General features: G+C 42.8%; 2 long non-coding RNA genes across 2 annotated transcripts in view; both read right to left on the reverse strand.

The window, feature by feature from the left end:
* Positions 1-7,447, reverse strand: part of LOC146425433 (uncharacterized) — a 34,875-nt gene extending 27,428 nt beyond the window's left edge. The window contains exon 1 of the long non-coding RNA XR_014846616.1: positions 7,135-7,447. This is a non-coding gene — a long non-coding RNA (uncharacterized LOC146425433). The remainder of the gene's footprint in view (positions 1-7,134) is intronic.
* Positions 7,448-13,774: 6,327 nt separating this feature from the next.
* LOC146425434 (uncharacterized) overlaps positions 13,775-20,397 on the reverse strand; it is a 30,214-nt gene continuing 23,591 nt past the window's right edge. The window contains exon 3 of the long non-coding RNA XR_014846545.1: positions 13,775-15,329. This is a non-coding gene — a long non-coding RNA (uncharacterized LOC146425434). The remainder of the gene's footprint in view (positions 15,330-20,397) is intronic.

The following is a 20,397-nucleotide window of genomic DNA, read 5'->3' on the forward strand; positions in this document are numbered from 1 at the left end:
ACTGAAAGAACTTTCCTGTGGCATTTAAAGCACTTCTGGTTATGACTTCAGAAGTAGCCGCCGCAGTGTTCAGTATGTGAGGATTCTGAAATTCAAGCTCGACATAGAATAGCTGAAATAAAAAGCGGAGGCCTTAACGAAAGAGACGCGCTTAGTATTGTGACAGAGTGGTCAGAGGCAGTTGTTATTGCCTTAGTGTGTGGAAAGTCATTTAGCTCCTGAAACCTGGTCAGTGCGGGAGGAAAATTGGGAAAAAAAGCAGTAAGGCAGTGTGAAAAGAGGTTTGCCTGGTAAAAGAGATAAAACCAAGAAAAGGAAGTAGATAAGATGGGAACTGGGCAAAGCAAAGAAGTTCCTAAAACAACTCCACTTGGCTGTGTTTTAGCACATTGGAAGGAAATTGCAGGGAGCAGAGGTATAGAAGATAAAAGAACTCTTATCAAATTTTTAACTCAGTAGTGGCCTTTGTACAAGCTAGAAGATGGAATTAAATGGCCTCTTCATGGGCCTTTAGAATATAACACACTATTACAGTTAATGTTGTTTTTAAGAAAGAAAGAAAGGGAAAACATGAGCAAGAACCACCCAGACAGGGACCACCCAGATAAGGCCCATCTAGGTTAGGTAAAGATCAGTGTGCTAACTGTAAGGAATTTGGTCATTGGAAGAACCAATGTCCAAAAAGAAAGCAGAACAACCAGCAAAGAAGATGAGGCCGAGAAGGGGTCGTCGCACACATGAAAGAAGACTGAAGAGGACTGGAGGACTCCACCCTAGCAGATCCACTGATTATAATGAAGCTGGGGGAAAAAGAAATAGAATTTTTGGTGGACACAGGGACAACATATTCGGTTTTAAATGAAGCTTTAATGCCGGTGGGGGATGATTATATCATGGTTCAAGGGGCAACTGGCCAATCTGAAAAAGCATATTTTTGCAAACCTTTAAAGTATAAACTGGGAAAGCAATGGGGTATTCACAGGTTTTTGTACATGCCCAGATCTCCAAAAGCCCTTTTGGTCAGAGATCTGTTGGAACAGTTACAAGCAACCATTTCATTCAAAGACGGGGAAATTACTCTGGAGGTAAATGATCAACAGTATGTAGAAGTATTAAGTTTAATGCTAACAACCACAGAGGCTAAGGTAGAAATTAGTGAAGAAATTATGAACCAAGTGTTCCCTGGGGTATGGGCAACAAACTTACCTGGAAGAGCTAAAAATGCACCCCCGATACAAATTAAGTTGAAAGAAGGGAAACAACCAGTTAGAGTTAAGCAATATCCCCTTAAGAAAGAGGATAAGGAAGGAATTAACCCAGTGATTGAAAACCTTTTACAGCTAGGGCAATAGAGAGAGTGCAAATCTGATGTCAACACCCCCATTTTACCAGTCTGCAAGCCTGATGGGTTATATCGGGTGGTACAAAATTTAAGGGCAGTAAACAAAATAACTGAGGACCTCTATCCTGTGGTGTTAAACCCCTACACACTAACTGAGGTAACACCTGAACTAACCTGTTGTTTGAAATCGTGGCGAGAGTGAGCAAGCAGCAGTCTCAATGTGAGATATAAGCAAGTTCCATTTATTTCATGGCGTGAGCAGGTTATATACTATTACAATGTTTCTAATTATAGCTACACAGATCACAATCTACATTGCATTCTCTTCTCACACTCTTAGTGTTCCTCCTTCATTTTTTCTTAATCATGAATTCCCTCCTGGTACATTCTTTACGGTACTCCCTTATTGCTCAGAGGCACAGCTGCATTTTCTTGGTACCTTTCTCACGACACTTTGCTAGGATTTTTACTGAGGCCTTGTTCAGCTTGTTCAACTAGCATATGTTTTGCTGGTACAAACTCTATTTTTAAACACTAACCTGGTTTACTGTTTTAGATTTGAAAGATGCCTTCTTTTGCCTCCCTCTCCACGAAGCCAGCCAGAAAATATTCGCGTTCAAATGGGAAAATCCCAAAAGCGGACACAAAACTCAACTCACTTGGATGGTGTTGCCTCAAGGGTTCAAGAACAGTCCCACCCTATTTGGGGATCAACTATCAAAAGACCTGGAATCCTGGGAAGCCCCCTCTGAAGAAGGGAAGCTACTGTAATATGTTGATCACATCCTAACAGCTACCCAGACAGAAGAAGCCTGTGTACTCTGGACAGTAAGTTTACTAAATTTCCTGGGGCTCCAAGGGTACAGGGTGTCCAAGAAAAAAGCTCAAGTAGTAAAACCAAAAGTAATTTATTTGGGCTATGAAATCAGTGCTGGGCAGCGAACTTTGAAACAAGACCGGAAAGAGGCCATTTGCCAAACCCCGAAACCCCAAACTGTAAAGGAGCTACAGACTTCCCTGGGGATGACAGGATGGTGTAGTCTTTGGATCCTTACTTATGGGGTCCTTGTAAAACCTTTGTATGAGCTCATCAAAAAGGAAAGCAGAGATCTTCAGTGGATGAAAGAGGCCACGAGTGCCTTCAAACAACTGAAGAACGCCCTGATGTCAGCTCCAGCTTTGGGACTTCCAGATGTGAGTAAACCATTTTTTCTGTTTTCTCATGAGAAATGGGGGATTGCTCTGAGAATACTAGCACAAGACCTGGGCCCATATCGACAGGCAGTTGCTTATTTCTCTAAGCAACTAGACGCAGTAGCCAAAGGGTGGCTGGGGTGCCTCAGGGCTGTCGCAGCAGTCGTGCTAAACATCCAAGAGGCACGCAAGTTCACCTTGGGCCAGAAAATGACTGTGCTAGTGTCCCATACAGTGTCTGCAGTGCTGGAAGTGAAAGGCGGACACTGGCTTTCCCCACAGAGGTTCCTGAAATACCAAGCCATCATGGTGGAGCGGGACGATGTGGAAATAGTGGTCACTAACATTGTCAACCCAGCTTCTTTTCTCAGTGGAAACAACGGGGAGCAGGTGCACCACGACTGCCTGGAAACTATTGAAGCCACATACTCCAGCCGTCTAGATCTGAGGGATACACCTTTGGACGATGCAGAGACCTGGTTTTCTGATGGGAGCAGCTACATCATCAGTGGAAAGCGACATGCAGGGTATGCAGTCACCACCAGCAAAAAGGCAATAGAATCTGGACCCCTACCAATAAGCACTTCTGCCCAGAAAGCTGAAATAATTGCTTTAACCCGTGCTTTGGAAATAGCCAAAGGGAAAAAGATAAACATTTATACAGACTTGAAATACGCATTTGGAGTTGTACATGCACACGGAGCCATTTGGAAAGAAAGGGGACTGTTGAACTCACAAGGAAAAAACATTAAACATGCACAAGAGATAATCCGACTGTTGGAAGCAGTCCAGCTACCTGAAAAAGTAGCAATCATGCACATTAAGGCACACCAGAAAGTGAGCTCAGAATTGGAAGAAGGAAATGATCTGGCGGATGGAAAGGCAAAAGAAGCAGTGAAAGGTGAGGTGACAACTGAAGGGGCTTTAATTCCAGATGGCCAAATCTCCCTAGAAGGTAAGCCAACCTATAACAAAGAGGACAGAAAACTAATTGAAGATCAGGATGAGTCATATAATGAAGAGGGTTGGGCTATTACTGCACAGGGGAGGTTGGTCATTCCCTCTCATTTAGTGTGTGCATTAGTAAGAAAAGAACACCAAAAGACACTGTGGCAGGACGTTCCCCCCTTACTCTCCCTGCTGGGTCGCAGAAGATGGATGGCTCAGATTAGGTTGATAGCCTAATCAGGGTCACCTGGTGGCGTCCAAAAGTCTGAAAAGACACTACCCTGTGGAATTGTCTTGGTTTGAAAGACAGGTGTCTCCCAAAAGTGGTTGAAACCCTCCCTTAGAACAGAGAATGTGATTTTTCTTTTTTTTTCCCTCCCTCCGAATTATTTAATTTTGTAAATCAAGGGCTGTCAGGCAAAAGTATGGGAAAAAAGGAATATCAGTTCTTTACTAGTATCTATAAACAAACAATAACAATAGCAACCACAACTAGAACCAGAAAACCAATAACAGGTAACTTGGGAGCTGCCAAGCCTTTTCCCGTGTGGTGTAATCACGGTTGCAAGCAGCAGGGGCGCTGTTGAGCTCCCGGCCGGGCAGGGCAGGTGCGATGACTCCCGAGCGGCTGCAGGTGGCGCTATGGCGCAGGGTCAGGTCAGCCTCAGGCAGCTGGATGATGGCGGACAGGCTGAAGAGCAGGCAGCCAGGCAGCTCGGAGCGGCAGAAAGCAGGGAGGCAGGATCAGGCACTGGCTCCCTCCCGGCTAGCAGCGAGGTAGCAACGATTTCTGCAGTCACAGCAGACGCCGCGGTCTTGTGCGGCAGAGGGCAGGGGCAGGCAGCAGAGGCAGCCGGACTTTCCCGGCGGCAGCTGCGGGAAAACGCAGCCCGGGGAAACGCGCCCTTCCCAGTGGAAAGAAAAGTTGAATCAAAGCTCACCCAGCCAGGACAGAAGAGAAACAGGGCACAGCTGGATTTCCTCTGGTAGCAGCTGGAAAGCAAAGAGCCAGCAGCCTCTACCCTCAGCGTCCGAACCACGAGAGAGCCTTTCCAGGGCTGGCTCTTCCCTTACCGTGCCCTGCCCAAAAACCTAGCTTTTGTCTTTTACAAAAGACTTGATCGCTCTAAACATCGGACTATTTGTTGCTTAGTAACAGGAATGGGAAGAAATTCTCAACCCCCAACAGTAATGTAGAGAGAATGTGAGAAATTTTTAGTGACCCACTCGGCATATTCTTATCCTATAAAAAGCTCACGAAATTTCAGAAAAGGTAGAAGCTTTTCTACATGGACACTGAGCATGAAGAAGACTTCTCCCCAGAGTTTGGATGCAAGCTCTGTGGTAACTTCTTGCAAGATTGAGAGCGGACTCTAATGTATCCCAGCACCAAAATTGGATTTTGGTAAGATCATTGGTTTCCTAAATTGTATTATTCTGGCTAACTTATAGGTACCTTTCTTAACTTGCATTTTTAACTATTTTTATAGTTCAAGCAAGCATTTACCCCATAATTGCATTTTAACTATTATAGTTTTGCAATTATGCATTTATTGTGTGTGTATGTATGTCAATCTGTTCTATGTTTGTATGTTTGTTATTTTCTGTGTCTAATAAATGGTATTTTTAGACTAATCGGCCAAATATCAAAGAACCTTGCGAACAGGACCGAGTCTTGGGGAGCTAGCTACCCTAATCTGTTGCCAGAAGCCTGGCAAACTGCAGAAACTCATAAGGCTCCTGTCTCCCATGCAAGACAGACACAATGGGGAATAGATACACAAATATTTAATTGAAAAAAGTTATTGCCACAAATTTATATGCTACCATCACACAGGTAACCAGACAGTGTGACCTTTGCCTCCAGACTAGCCCTAAAAATATCCCCAAACCAAAATTGGGCCAAATTGGGAAAGGGAATGGGCCTGGACAGCAGTGGCAAATTGATTTTTTGGAACTCCCAAGAAAAGGGGGGTATCGGTATTTGTTGGTATTAACAGATACCTTTTCAGGATGGCCAGAAGCCTTTCCCACTAGAACTGTCAAAGCCCGGGAGTTAACCAAGCTACTGCTACAAGAAATAATACCACGCTTCAGCGTTCCAGCCACAATGTCCTCAGATAGAGGACCACATTTCATTTCAAAGGTGGTACAACAAGTTAGCCATCATTTGGGCATAGATTGGGAGCTTCACACCCCATACCACCCGCAGTCAAGTGGTCAGGTGGAGAAAATGAACCACCTAATCAAACAGCAAATTGTAAGATTGGGGCAAGAAGCCAATTTAACATGGCCCCAATCTCTTCCACTTGCATTATTACGAATCCGAACTAAACCCAGAACTAAAGAAAAATTAAGTCCTTTTGAGATGCTCTATGGGAGACCATACGGAGTACAGAAAGGACTATCCACCCAAGCTGGGGAGGAAACACTGACCGCTTATATGGTGGCCTTGAGTAAGCAACTCAGGGAAATTGAAAAGCATGTAGCTGGAACTCGGAGTCGAGGCCTAGACAGCCCAGTACACAACATTCAACCTGGCGATTATGTTTATGTTAAGTCTCTTACAGAGAAAACTTTGGAGCCACAGTGGGAAGGACCATTTCAAGTACTCCTTACCACCTTCACTGAGATCAAAATCAAAGAACAGAACGCCTGGATTCATCATACTCGAGTGAAGAAGGCTCCAGAGACCCCTTGGAAAGTGGCTTCTAACGATAATGAACTGAAATTGAAATTTACTGGGGTAAAATGAATGCAATTAGAAAAGTTACTCTCGTTGGTGTTCTCACAATGTCAGGGTTTGACCCTGACTAAACGCTGACACTTCAGCTCTCTTTTGCTGCAGATGTGAAGGAGAGGGGAAAGAAAAAAACTGTAAAAACACACACTAATCTCATGAGTTAAATGAGATAGGACATTGCTAGGAGGACGCACGAAGAAAGGGTAAAGAGGCTTTAACTTAAAGTTGCAAAAAGTGATTTAATTACTTAACAGAGTTGGAGGATAAATGCAAAGCAAAAATAAACTTTTCATACACTATTTTTGTTCACTTCCCCCCCTCCCTTATGAACTTATAATATTCACTCCCGTTCTTCTTTTATAACAAACAAGCACGGGTAGGGAGGCAGGGTGTGAGGTATTTTCTCAGTCCACAGAGCAGATCCATAAATCTATTCATCACCACAATTCTTCTACTACAAATACTCTTTATTTCTACTTATTTCTCTCTCTCTCTCTCTCTCCAGACAGTTTTTTTCTGCTCTCACCCCCACCCTCTTAAGAAGTAGTCTTTCCGCTCATCCCCCTTCCCTCTTTTCCAATCCAACAACACAGACAGGGGGCAGGTTGAGGGTTTCTCTGGTCAGCCCAATCAGGGAGAGGGGTTCTCTACTTAGCCATGGAGTCCCTCCCACGAGAGACAGTCCTCTGGGAACTTCTTTGGCATGGGTCCAATCTCAGGAGCAACATCCCGCCCAAATTCTGCTGCAACATGAGTCTCTTTGTCCATAGGGTGCTGTGCAGACTCTCCCAAGCCGAGGCCAGGCTGCTTCCATGCCAGGAGCAAGGCCTTTCTTTCCTTTGCAAGACCTTCGCAGTTTTAACTCTTAGATGAGACTGCCACTGGTTCAGGTTTTCTAGGCATTCACCTGCTCTTCTGGCGTGGGCTGTGGGTGAATTTCTGCACTCCTGTGGACTCCATGGGCTGCAGGGGAACCTCCTGCTCTCCCATGGCCTTCACCACAGCTAGCAGAGGGTTTTCAGCTCTGGCACCTGGAGCACCTCCTCCCCCACCTTCTTCACTGACCTTGGCATCTCCATGCTGTTCTCTCTTCACATATTTTCACCTCCACCTCCTCTTCCTCTAACTACAGAGAAGTGCATGCCTACCTTGTTTTGATTTCTTCTTAAATATGTTTTCACAGAGGTGTAACTAGCACCTCTAATTGGCCCAAACTTGGCCGGCAGCACGTCTATCACTCTCAGAGCTACCAGAGATTAGCTCTGCTAGACTTAATGTAAAAACTTCCAAAACTTTCACTCAGGACACACAGAATCCATCTTTGTGCCACTCCCCACCTCTCAGACACCTCCCCAGGCCTACCACAACAGCTTCTGAAAAGTCCAAATTTCTCCTAGATGTTAAAAAATACTTTACTGATGTTTTGAGCCAATCAAAACCACCACACACAATTATAACCATACTTCAAGGAAAAGGAGGTACTTTTAGCCAGGGTAATACTGAATGGCCTTGGTCACATGCCCTCATAGGGCATACCAGCTTTCAGAGACACTACCCTACAGACAGCTGTCCGAATTTGGCTATAATTGTAATGCATGATGATGAAATTTGCCACCCGCCTGAATGGGTTTGGAATCCAGATGAGTGGATCATAAGCCTGCCTGGTATCATTAATGAAAGAATCCAGGTGGGATGTAAAAAATAGAATGTGGTTCCCAATGTAAAAAGCCTTTTCTATTTTAGTTTTTGGCAATTTTTAACAAATTTCAATTTGGCATTTAAAATCCACTCTAATATTTCAAAAGAAATATGTCCTACTGAAGATTAGAATTGTGTTAAACAAAATGTGTTTGCCTTGTGTTGTTGCCAGAAATTTACTAGTAACAATACTTCCGGTGACCCAAGTGACATTAATGTTGATATTATCCTCCTGAACATAAAGTATGGGCCTGGATGGTTGATAAGAAATGGCAAACTATAAATTTAGAAATTTGTATTATACGAGAACAACAAGAGCTTATCTGTGAGAGTAACACAATCAATGCCAAAGACATATGTTTAGATGTTGAGCAAAGCATTTGCCACTTTGAAGTTCACCCGGATACTAGTCAGAGAACTGTACTTGTATATATTGGTCAGGGTTGTGTTTGTTTAAGAACAATGTGTGTTTCTATAAAAATAGATAATGACAGCTTTACTTTGGATGTTAAGAATCATGTTAATTTTTGTATTTGTAATTTTGTGAAGATTATTGGGTGTGACTTTTGTATTTGGCACCAGTTGTATCTCATCAATTGATAAAGTCCAGTTACACAATGTATAATGAATTATCATCAACACCTATTGGGATGAACCTTACGTTAGTAAGACAATTAGTAGAGCATCAAGACTTAATTAACATCCTAAAAGGAATTCCAAAAAGGGGAAAGAAAACTTTAATAACCATTCACCATGATGCAGAGGAAATAAGCAGAGTCTTACAAAAAGCAAGACAGGATGTATTGTTTTACTAATTTTGGTAGGTATTGGCCTTGCATTTTCTGTTATGTTATTTGTTTGGAATTATAGGATGTTAAAGAGGCTATCCATTTTAACCACTTTCTTGAATGTACATGGAAAGGCATTGAGAGATACTTATCGCAAAAGCTTGCTCGAAGAATCCATTTACTAGTAAAAGAATTTACTAATTTTATAGAAAAGGGGGGACTGATTTAGGGGGGGGTAGAATTTACTGATTTAGGGGAAATAGAACATGGATAATAATTTTTTGAACTGATTTAGAAGGCCAGAGATTGGATAATAATTTACTAAGATTTGCTTGCTGAAGACAATGTATCATTTGCTTAATGATTTTGTGCCTACCTAGTAAAAGGGAGGATATAGAGAAGAAAGCCAAATAATTGAGAAAAATTACTTAGTGTGACTGAACATCCTGCTCTCGGACCCCAGAACTAGCTCAAGTTAGTTCTAAGGTTTGGACTTGGACCAAGAACCAAGGGAGCATGCGCAAGGGAACAGGGTGAAGAGTTCATCCTGAGGAAGACTATTAACTTTGTCCCTCATTTATCTTCGGGACCCTCGCCCACAATTAATCTGTGACACTGCGCTTGCGCGAACATATTTAAATGAACTTTGAACTTATAATACGAAGCGGGGATCGGTAATGAATATGTATGGGGCATTGTGTAACTTTATGCATATGTAACCTGTAACCTAATATAAACCTAGTGAAGTGCTGCTGACAGTGTGCATGCCTTTGGAGGGGCTACCCCCCATGCACCCCAGCTGGAATAAACACAGACCTACTTCATAACTATTTGAGTTGTGGAGTCAATCCGCACTTCAGTGGCAACTCCAGATAGGAACAACTTATTGCATTGTACTGGGGCCTGACTGCTATTTACTGGACACTGCTTGTCACTAGACAGCACCCTCAGGAGGAGAAAGAGGAAAGCAGACCAACAGGCACTGTGGCCACTCAAACTGTAGCTAAACCAGAGGAACAACTCATGCTGGTAGCAGTTATCCCTATACAGAAGAAGAAATCCAAGACTAAATCAGTTCATGTAGTGAGGGATGAAGAGGAAGCAAGGCTGTCAGAACAGGAGGAAGCAGTAGGGCCAGAGATAATCACCCAATCCCTATCCCCAGGCGACCTGTGAGATATGCAAAAATATTTCAGCTGCCAGTTGGGTGAGTCCTTACTGGCCTGGCTGCTCCAATGCTGGGATATTGTGGCCCATGATATGAAACTAGATGGTAGTGAAGCCAAGAAACTGGGATCCCTGTCCCAGGATGTGGGCATCGACAAGGGGATTGGGAAGAGGACAGAAACTCTCAGCCTCTGGAGGCAACTCCTGTCAAGTGTGATGGAAAGTTATTCTCTCAAGGATGACCAAGTAGCACGCCCAGGCAAGAGGAACGCCATGGAGAAAGGTATCCAGTACCTGAGCGTATTAACTGTGCTGGAGGTAATCTATAGGGCTTTGAATAACAAACATTCCCTTTGTACTGGTTTTAAAAATTCAGTGAGGAAAAGTTAAGACTACTCGAGCCCCTACCCCCACAACAGTGGAGGGGAAAGCAAAGAAAACAAGACTGCAAGAGGTTAAAAATGTTAGTCACAATTTTACTGAGGCAAAACTCACAAACAACACAACAATACAGAGAAAAATGGTTAACCTACAAAAGCAGCAAAGGCAAAATGCCACCTGGCACTCCCCACCCCTAGGGCACAAAAGCACCAACTGGCCTGGGAGGACAAAGAAAGTATTGTGGCAAACAAATTTCCGTGATTTAATGCTCTCTTGGGACAGACAAAACAACAGGGAACAGGAGAAAAACAAAACCTGGAAGGCTATTTTGTCTGAAAGGATTTATTCTGCTGAGACTCTGGAGTGGGTCCCGGTCCTTTCAGGTCTTTGAAATATCCACTCCTAAGGTAATCCATACCAAGAATGCACGGGGGCCTCTGGACCAGTCACAATAGGGTGTTTCTTCCACTATTTCCCAGTCAAGCTCACCTCAGCTTCCAAAAGACTCAACTGCTGAGACCCCCCCATCACCTCAGCAATGGAAACAGGTTCTGCCCCCACATATCCCAATGGTATCTGAGTACACTGTACACCTGTGTCAACAACCAAAGCCTTGTATTTTTGTGGTTCTGATGTGCCAGGCCATTGGATCCACACAGTCCAATAGACCTGATTTTCCCTGGCCTCTACTGGCTAGAGGCAGGGCCCCTCTAGTTCTTGCTATTGTTCCCTCCCTGGACATACGTTCTGGAGGTCGCTTCAAGGAGATCAGACATGTCATCCTCCCTTCTGTTATGCCTAGCAGCTCGGTCACAGGAAACTGGAGCTGCATTCATTCTTGCAGAATTCCCTCTGTTAGTAGTTTCCTCCTTTAGCTGATGCACCCATGCTGCTAGGACAGAGGTAGGTTTTCCATCCCATCTTCCCATGTCTTCCCCATGCTCACTCAGGAAGAATGACAGGTTGGCTCATGGGGTGTACCCCCTTTCCCTAGCCAGGGGATGCTTGTTTCTGATAACAGGGGCTCTGGTCTGTGTTGACGAGACTTGGAGAAGGCTCTCTTTAAGCACCTTGCTGAGTTTCTGATGGGTCTCTTCAATCTTCTTTTCCAGTTTCCACATATGCTCGATCAAATCTGTTTTCATTGTCGAGACTTGGGCTCATGTCAGGGTGTCAACAATATCTTCATATGTCCGGAGCCTTCTTGTCGTAGCACCCACTGTCTCATTTCCCTCATTCCATTGCAGCGTCGCTAGGAAGTGGGAGTATGCTTGTGTTCCTAAGTCATGCAAGTCTGACCTACATTAGTGTTGTACATTTTACCAGGTCTGGACTCTTAGTGGTTTGGTCATAATTTGAAAAAAGGATCTCTGTCACAGCCAGTTCTCGCAAGCACTGGATTCCTTGCTCCATGGTCTTCCAAGGGCTTTGCTGCAGCTGGAGATCTTCTTGGCAAAGGTATCTCTCCTTCACACTTGCTAAGAGTTGTGTCCAGATGCTGAGAAGTTCCAGCCTCCTTACAATCCCCTGGTCTATATCCACATTACGTGACAGAGATCCTAAGTGCCTTGCTTCAGTACTGTCTGTTATGATCCCACTTCTGACACCAATTTAATGTTAAGATCCACTGGAATAATGTTAGGATCTCATTTTGGAAATAATATTAGGGTGTGGTTATTAAAAGATGCCTTTGCCCAAATTGAGGTATTCCACAATACTGTGCCTGTTAGATGTGAGCCCTATATGTAACTTTTAGCATACAAAGTTCTCATACAAAATACAAAAAAAGTTTTCATTTAAAAGATTTTCATACAAACACATCTTTACTTCAGGCCTATACTCTCTTCTCTAGGGAATAGTATACAGCTCCATTGTGGTTTAATTTTGACACAAAACAAAACCTGTGGCTTTACTGTTGGTGGGGTTATAAGTAAAATTAATTCCCTTTCAAACTTAGTTGTTGCTTTTTCCCCTCTTTTTCTTTTTTGTTTTGAATTTCAGTGGGCGATTGCCCTCATCACATTCCTTTACAATTACTACTACAGTGAATTGCACCCACAACTAAGAAGCATGAGTGGTGCAAAATGTACTATAGCTACTACATTGATTAGAATAGATAAAAAAAGTAAGATAAAATTAAAATACTTTCTTAGGACACATGGTAGGAAACTCAATAGTACATTAGACGTTCAAGCGAGAATACAAATCTCTGATTTACTTTGGAATGTCTTATGATTGATAACATATTTGGTTCCAAAAATGGTTACAGGTAAAGTTGCTTGAGAGCTGGTAAAAGACTTTTCTGTATTTTATCCATTTCCCATTTGCAGTCCATGGCTGCCCTTTCTTCTCGTGTAAGAAGGGAGGGACTCAACCATTTCCCATGTAATGTTTTCTTTTGTTTTGTTAAGATCCTCTAGTTCACTCATTAGTATATTTTAAAAATTTAGCCAAATCATAAAAAATTTAAAGCCTTCTGGGGCAGAACTAGGAAGGTTAATATATGTTTGCATGATTCCAAATATGCATAAATCCTTGTACCAACTCCCAGTACAGTTGAGTTTTCTAATTCTCAACTGGTTGAAACAAAAGTATATGTCCATAAGATAAATGTAAAAGCTTTTCCACACTATTCTTTTTTTTTCAGTAAAAAGACAAAATAAACTTAGCAAAAATCAAACTAACAATACATCCTACTAATATTTGGTCTCCCCAAAAGTTGCTCTGATGAAAACACACAAATCACCAAAATTAATGAACTACAATAAAATTAAAATACAAGCAATTATGGGGGCAGTTAAAATTTCCATCGGTTTCAAGCAGCTTGATTTCATCTGTTAGCAGGTTCCTATAAAAAGGAAAGTGAAAATTTGACCTACTATAGACTGATCATTATTTTTAAAAAAAGAAGGAACAATCTATCGAGTGTTGATTCAGTTCCTGTGTATGCCACAAAAGTAACTTAAAGTTAAAAGAGCTTAACAGAAAAGTGATTATCACATCTTTTTGGCTGTGAATCTTCTCACGTAAATCTGCTGGCAGCACCCTGACTCTGAACTCATTCCTCTGATTTGGGCAGGGGTGTGGGGAGGGGGGGGATGATGGTGGTGGTGGTGTGCTGGCATTCCTGGAAGAAGAAAACAACATAAACCTTCCCCTTTTTTTTTTTAGGGAGTCCTCTGGATAGCACAGCAGTGGTTAAAGGTGAAGCACTATTATTTAATTGCTGGTAATAAACTGGCCAGATAAGAGAATTAGAAGAGATGTGTAAAACCATCTCGTCACTGCCGACTGCAGCTGTTAGTATTTTGGCTGTTAGGTTTGCAATATTTAATACTGCAGTTCTTAGTAAAGCCAAATTAGCTATAACTTCAGAAATTTTATTTTGCGTTGTGGCAAAAATCCAGCATTGTGATGTACTAGTGCCATGGTTTAGGCCCTATCCAAATGCCAGGCACCTACAACATCTGCTCACTCCGCTTTCCCCTGCCACAGCTGGGCAGAGAAGAGGAAAAAAGTTAACACACAAAGGGTCCATGAGTGAGGTAAGGAACCAGGAGAAAATCTCCAAGGACAAAACAGGCTCATCTTAAAGTTGCAAAGTGAATTTATTAATAACAGAGTCAGATGAGGCTAATGAGAAGTGAAATAAACCCTCAAGACACTGTTCGTCTCCTCAACCCCTCCCTCCTTCCCACCAATAGTGCAGGGGGACAGGGTGTGGGGGTTTAGGTCAGTTAATCACCAGAATCTACTTCTGCTGCTCAGGGAGAGGAGTCCTTCCCCTGCGTTGCTGTGGGGTCCCTTCCACGGGAGACAGTTCTCTGTGAACTCCTCTGGTGTGGGTCCATCTCACAAGCAGCAGCACACACGCGTGCTGCTGCAACGTGAGCCTCCCATGGGCAGACAGAAACTGCTGCAGCATGGGTCACTTGTCCACCGGGTGCAGACTTTCAAGACAGGCTGTTCTATCTTGGGAGCAAGGCCTCTCCCTCCATGGGGTCTCTAACTGGAACACAGCCCCCTCCAGGCATCCACTCGCTCCAGCATGGGGCACCTCCCCACGGGCTGCAAGTGCATCTCTGCATCCCCTGTGGACTCCATGGGCTGCAGGGAGACAGCCTGCTCCACCATGGTCTTCACCACAGGCTGCAGAGGAAATTTGGCTCCGCTGCCTGGAGCACCTCCTCCTCCTCCTTCTTCACTGACCTTGGTGTCTCCATGTTTTTTTCCCTCACATGTTCTCACCTCCTCCTCCTTCTCTGGTTAGAAAGAACTGCGTCTGCACATTGTTTTGATTTCTTCTTAAATATGTTATCACAGAGGCGTAACCAACATCTCTAATTGGCCCAGGCTTGGCCAGCAGCATGTCCATCATCTTCAGAGCCATCAGAGATTGGTTCTGCTGAACATGGTGAAAGCTTCCAGAAACTTCTCACAAGGAGCCATTTTTGTGCCCTCCCTCCCACTACCAAAACCTGGGCCAAGCAAAACCAATGCAACTAGAATTAGGGAATGCAGTCTGGGTTTCTTTTAGTGTTAAGATTAACAGATTTCCACTTCTCATCCAGGAGCCATGAATGAACCATATCAGTTTCTGTCCTGTGTTACAATATGGGGTGTAACCAATATATTCTACCACCATCTACATTACCTTCTGATGAGCTGTTAAAATGGGTAGAGCAGCGTTTCTTTATCTTCGGCACGACTCAACTGTAATCTCCCTCCGGGGAAGCAACAGCACCACCCACCCTGAGGGGGCCATCTCTGGTAATGGGCCATCAAGGACTCCCCAGAATGTCTCATAGAATGACATCACCCCATTGTGAAAATCCCCGCTTGGGTGAGGTACCAAACATTCCCGCCTGTATATAGTCTGGGGCTTGGGACACCACAATGCCACCAGAGGATACCCAGAGGACAAGAGCTCTCAACAACTATCACTGGACTTCCAGAGAATGACCGGACCGTTCCACAGGATCACTGCTTCAACAAGACCACGTCCATCACTCCAACGGGACTGCAACCACCATTTAATCAGATTGCTGCCACAGATGCCATAAAGAGCCTAGAAATAAAACAACACACTTTTGAGATAATATTAGTATAGGAAGTAATACAATGGCTGGTCTCTATTGGAGGCCTCCAAGGGGCAGATATGGAAAATTCCCAAATGCCTGCCCCTGCATGGGGTGAATACAGTTTTATAAATTTAGCAAATTAGCATAACTGACAAAAATCACCAATTAGAAGCATAAATGATGAAATAATTCTCCCCGTTCAACCCTCTTTGAATGCTGTGCCCCCCCCCTCCCCCCCCTTCCTTAGATAGGGACTAAACATTGTTTATGAAAATGTGTCTTGAAGAGCTGTTTTCAACCTCGGATCATAGGAAGAACCAAGATAGGATAGGAGACTTGAACCCCCATCTTGGAGCTCTGTAATGTGTTTTGTATTTCTGCCTATCAGGGCAGGGAAAAGTACTGGGACTAGCTATGCATACAATAATAGGATACAGAGCTACAAATATATGTGTAAAGAATATAGCAAGCATCATTCCGGCAACACCACCACCCTGACCAACAGGGTGTCAGGTTGTATTCTGACTTAGGTTGTTTAAGCCAGTGTTTTCGTACTATTGCCTTAATTGTAATTTTCCTATGAAATTGTAGCTCCAACTTGGAATCTCTCGCAAGATATTTTGTGGAGTTTATTCCTCCTGCTGGTTTACCTTCAAACCAGCACAGTTTCACAGATAACATTTGCTCTGTTTACTCCAGTGACTTTAACTCTTTTCCATCCACCCAGTTTTTCGGCATCCCACTGTATTAATTTTGACTGGATTTCAATCTTGCCTGATTCATGGCCAGACTTTAATATAGTACATGTTGCCAACCAGGTTTAAATGTAAAGAAAAAACTAAATATAAAATAAATAATAAATATAAAACAAATATAAAACTAAATATAAAAATATATATATTAATATATAATATATATAATTTATAATATATTATATATTATAATATATAAATATATATATAATATCTATAATATATTATATATATTATATATATATTATATAATATATATTATATATATTATATATATTATATATATAATATATATAATATATATATTATATATATTATATATATTATATATATATATATATATATATATATATATATACACCTCGGCAATGATAAGAAAACACACAGATACAATGTTATAGTGTTGGGCTTGGCAGGTGTGGCTAGCACAGGTCTTTCTCGTGAGAACATTCTGCTGTGTTTCATAAACAAAGATAAAGTCTGGATGTTTTTCAAACAGTGTCTCGAAACTTGGACAGTTCAGGCTTGGCCAATTGGGCCTAGGGGGAGGTTTCTGACAGACCAATCTGGGCGACCTCTGAAAAGTCTATATATATATGGAAATCAAAATAATAAACGCCTTTTCTTGCTACACTGAGAACTGGGATCCTCTGCTAGCGGCTCAACAGCGACAGGCAGGTGTTGTTTTTCTCCTCATCTCTGTCCCAGTCCCCGTTCTCAGGCAAGTCCCCTTTTATTTAATCTCATTACAGATAAACAATCATCTTCTCTTTGGTCCCTAAGGCATCTTGCTGGTTTTGTAACACACAAAACATGTCTCAAGCATTTCATACATGTGATTATTTTCAATCACAATAAGCCACATGGTCACACTCACATGGCAGTGTTCTGCCAAGAAATGAAATTCCATAGCATCCTTCAGCAAGCACACAATTTAGCAGGGCCCTTAGGGTTGATATTTTCTATTTTTCATCTTGGTTAGGATGCCAGGTGTTTGGCACCACTCCCACATCTCCCCCTTTTTTGTTTTTTGTACAAAGAGTTCATGACAATGGCAGCAAGCACCTGGGCTTCGTCTCCTTGGAGGTGACCATTTTGTTCTGCCAGCTTTTGCACACTTGCCATTTGCTGTTTCAGGGATTTGGCCAAATCTTGCACTCCACCGTTAATTTTAGTAGCAAAGGCACCCTGTAAATGGACTTTAACATGTTCCTAGCCACAAGTGGTTTGATTTTAGTGAAGGGGAGTAACACACAACCCCTGGTGCTGCTGTTCCCAATTGTAGTGAAGTTTCAGGCGAGTGTTTAAAGCTTATCGATCTCTGAACCATACTAATGCTGCTTCCAATGCATCTAATCTAGCTAAAACTTGTTTGCATGGCCATTTCTGCTGTAGAGTTACCTAACACATTAGCAACAGCATGAGCAGTTTGAACAGCTTTTATAAGTGCTGTCTTGGATTGATGATATGATAATCCTTTATCCCCTATCGTTGGCTTATATGCCCAAGAAAGAAAAAAAATGTGTAAAAATGTGTGGTCCTGTCTCTTTAACTGCACCCAGCCGCAGAGAGAAACGCGGGTTGTTTTGAAAACATTTTCTCCAAGCCTCGCTCCGGGGGAGGATTCGTCGCCCGGCAGAGACTGCGTGCTGGACGGGGGTCGGAGTGAGCTCTGTTCCCATTTTTTCCATTCTTCTTCTTTTTCCTCGTTTGGACCCCTTCTCTTCGATCTGCTTTGCCACCCGGAGACCCAGGAGGGCCAGAGGACAGCAGAGCTCTCCAGAGAGCTCCACCCGGCCCCGGGTGGGGGGCGAGGAGGAGAGGGACTGCGTCTGAGAAAAGGACTTTTTAATCAGGTTGAATAACTGCCTTTCACCTTGTTTTTTCCCCTTCCCCTGTGCCTTGTAGGGCACTCTGCATGGTTTTGTTAAATAAATAGTTTTTTCTTCACTTCCATCTAAGAGGTTCTGTTGTGGGTGGGGGAGGGGGTGTCGGGGCCCTTCGCTCTCGGAGGAGAGAGAGTCTTATCATTAACCCGGGACAAGTGCCATCGTCGTGACAGCAGCTGTTGCTGCTATTATTATTGCGGAGATGGTAAAAGCTATTAGCCATCTAATGAATCTCTTTGATCAGTTCTTGGGTGTTTTAAGTAGTCTTGCCAATTGTCCTAATTCTTATTCTCCTTCCCATTCTCGGGTCAGATTCACCAGAAGCCATAATTCTGCTAGTCTTTGCATATGTACGGTAATAGATACCTTTAATTGGTACACATTATGATTAGTAATACAACTAAAATAATAGGGATCAGTGATAGTCATGTAAATGTGTGATTCTCTACCTTGACTTTAACATCAGTTGCCGCAATGAAAACATATGGATGTGTAGTACATATCATTACAGAATCATTATGCCAATTGGTTAAGCTCAGTTGATATGCCTCATTTCTCTTTGTATAATAACCATGAGCTACGTATCACAGCCAAAAAGGGCTTTGCTAAGTGCCATATTTTGGTAAACCAAGGTCCAGAATTGTTAAAAAATTTAGCTTGCAACACAGGGCCTGAAAGCCCTCCTTCTGACCACTTCAAAGTTCCCTTTGTCACTGAGGCACAGATTAACTCCACAACTCAAGTAGTTATGAAGCAGGTATGCTTTTATTCCAGCTGAGGTGCATGGGGGGTAGCCCCTCCAAAGGCATGCACACCGTCAGCAGCACTTCACTTGGTTTATATCAAGTTACAGGTTACATATGCATAAAGTTAGACAAAGCCCCTATACATATTCATTACCTATCCTCACATCATATTATAATGAGTTCAAAGTTCATTTAAATATGCTCGTGCATGCACAGTGTCACGGATTAAATGTGGGCGAGGGTCCCGAAGATAAATGAGGGACAAAGTTAATAGTCTTCCTCAGGATGAACTCTTCACCCTGTTCCCTTGCCCATGCTCCCTTGGTTCTTGGTCCAAGTCCAAACCTTAGAACTAACTTGAGCTAGTTCTGGGGTCCGAGAGCAGGATGTTCAGTCACACTAAGTAATTTTTCTCAATTATTTGGCTTTCTTCTCTGGATCCTCCCTTTTGCTAGGCAGGCACAAAATCATTAAGCAAATGATACAGTATTTTCAGCAAGCAGTTCCTAGTAAATCATTATCCAACCTCTGGCCTCCTTAATCAGTTCCAGAAGATTATTATTCAGCTTCTAGCCCTCCTAAATTAGTAACTTCTAGCCCCTCTAAATCATGTCCATTCATAACATTTTAATGCAGCGAGCAGGGTAATGGCGAACAATTATAATCAGACTGAGGACTTAGCAAGCTGGTAACGGGGCCACAGTGTTAACCCTCTTCCAGTAGATAACTGGTTTGAGTGGGAAAAAAATCCATGAAAAATTATACAATCCGCAAGAATGGCTGACAAATAAAAATAGAGAAAATATAATTTCTCATGCACTTGCTTTATATCTAAAAGCTGCATGTGATTGGCAGACGGAAGTGATAAGAGAACATGACAAATTAAAGCAAGAACTAAAAGAATCCAAGGAGAAAACAAAAACCTTGGAAGAAAAATTCGAATTAACATCATCAAAAAACCCAATCTCTGTGAATTTTAAAGAAATTCCAGAGTTGATAACATCACCTGAGGATGAGAGTAATGAAATTCAGAAAAACTCTGATGAAATTTGGGATTCAAATGTTGAATTGGATTCTTACTGTGGGAGATGGCTGTTAGGTCCGCCCAAATGCCTCCTGCGAGAGGCTGGGATTGGTCAGCAAGACGCATGGACACTGCATGGTGATTGGACGGGAAAGTGTGTGATTGAGACTGCACAGCCAATCCACACCTAGCCCACCATTTGAAGGGTATAAAAAGGCATGCTTCTTTGTTAACAAAGGATTTTCTGAACCACATCCAAGGAGATTGTGCCTTGCTCCCTGATGCTACAAATGGCTGCCCGATACAGGGACTTATAAACACAGTGGAAGGAAATAGACTGTGCTGGTAGTATCTCCCTGCTAGACTTAAGGATTTACAAGAGAAAGGAAGTTCCGAGAAAGGAACCAAAGAAGCACGCATCGCACTTTACTCAGGCAAGCGGCAGGGAAGAATGGGAAATAGAATATCCCTGGAGCAAAGGCGGAGCCTGGATTTTATGAAAAGGCTCCTGCATCGGCAGCTTGAAGACATCTCCAATGCTAAATTTAATGCCTTGCGGGGCTGGGTGTCCATGCATGTTAAAACCTGGTAGGCAATGGGACAGAGACTCTTTGATATTGCCAGAAATGGCGAATTTGAAGATT

Source organism: Lichenostomus cassidix, chromosome W (assembly GCF_008360975.1).
Source record: "Lichenostomus cassidix isolate B80296 chromosome W, HeHo_3.0, whole genome shotgun sequence".
Lineage (NCBI taxonomy): Eukaryota > Metazoa > Chordata > Aves > Passeriformes > Meliphagidae > Lichenostomus > Lichenostomus cassidix.